The sequence below is a fragment of the Mus caroli genome, chromosome 9 (assembly GCF_900094665.2).
Source record: "Mus caroli chromosome 9, CAROLI_EIJ_v1.1, whole genome shotgun sequence".
Classification (NCBI taxonomy): Eukaryota; Metazoa; Chordata; class Mammalia; order Rodentia; family Muridae; genus Mus; species Mus caroli.
The window spans coordinates 87,790,328-87,791,339 of record NC_034578.1 but is presented as its reverse complement, the minus strand read 5'-3'; positions in this window follow the sequence as shown (position 1 = coordinate 87,791,339).

Below are 1,012 nucleotides of genomic sequence, written 5' to 3'. Positions count from 1 at the left end.
CATTGTCAACAGCAGACACTCTTCAACTTCTGGAGGCTCGGTGAGAGCAGTTGAAGAGACAAGAACTGTGTTTAATTAAATACTGGTGTCTGAATGTAATGCAAAAGTGCTTAATTAGTCAANATTGCTGGTGATGGAAATCGCTGAAGAGGTTCCAGAAGAATTTGATATGTTGAGAATTTTTCAGAAATAATCCTGCATAAAGAGATTCTGCTTTACCTCTTTTAAACAGTATATATAAATATATATATATTTAAATGTCTTTAAATATATATATATATATAAATAGTGTCAGCCAAAGTATGTGCAGCTCACAGGCTACATTGTGAGTGATGCCAGAAACTAAAGATAAACACTGAGATAAATGGTGGATCTTCCTAGGTGTCCAGGATATGTTTCATGGAAACTCGAACTGGTCTTGTGATGTTTGAGGGACATACTTAATGAGTAAAAGAATGAAGAAGAGGAAGAATCTGAATCTGATAATCAGAGACTGCTGTACTCTAAAATTTAGATCTTCTATTGCTTTCAATGATAATCTGATTTGGGGCTATCACTTAAATATTACACATTTTAAAGTGCTTAGANTTAATTGGTTCAATAAATTTAAGTAATTTTAACAACTGAACTAAGTAGCAAAGTACTTTTCATTAAACTTGAGTCAAGCTGAGTTCCAAAGATTTGCTATCAAGTTGCCTTTTTAAAAGCATATATGAATAAAGCATTTTCAATAAATTAATCTCTATGTCTTAAGTATGTATGTCAATATGGAAGAGATGGGACCATTTTGATAAATTTTACATGGAGTTGGATATAAGGTCATTAATTTATTAATTATAGTGCCAATATTGCTGTTAATATTTGGATAAAGTGACATTTTAAGTTTTACTGTANAACAGCAAAACAAAAATAGATTAAATTTTATACAGATGTGGCTATTCCCAGATATGAATATAGGAAAACCTAAATTTTGTCTCCTGATACAGTCTTATCTCTTATGTAAATAAGATGT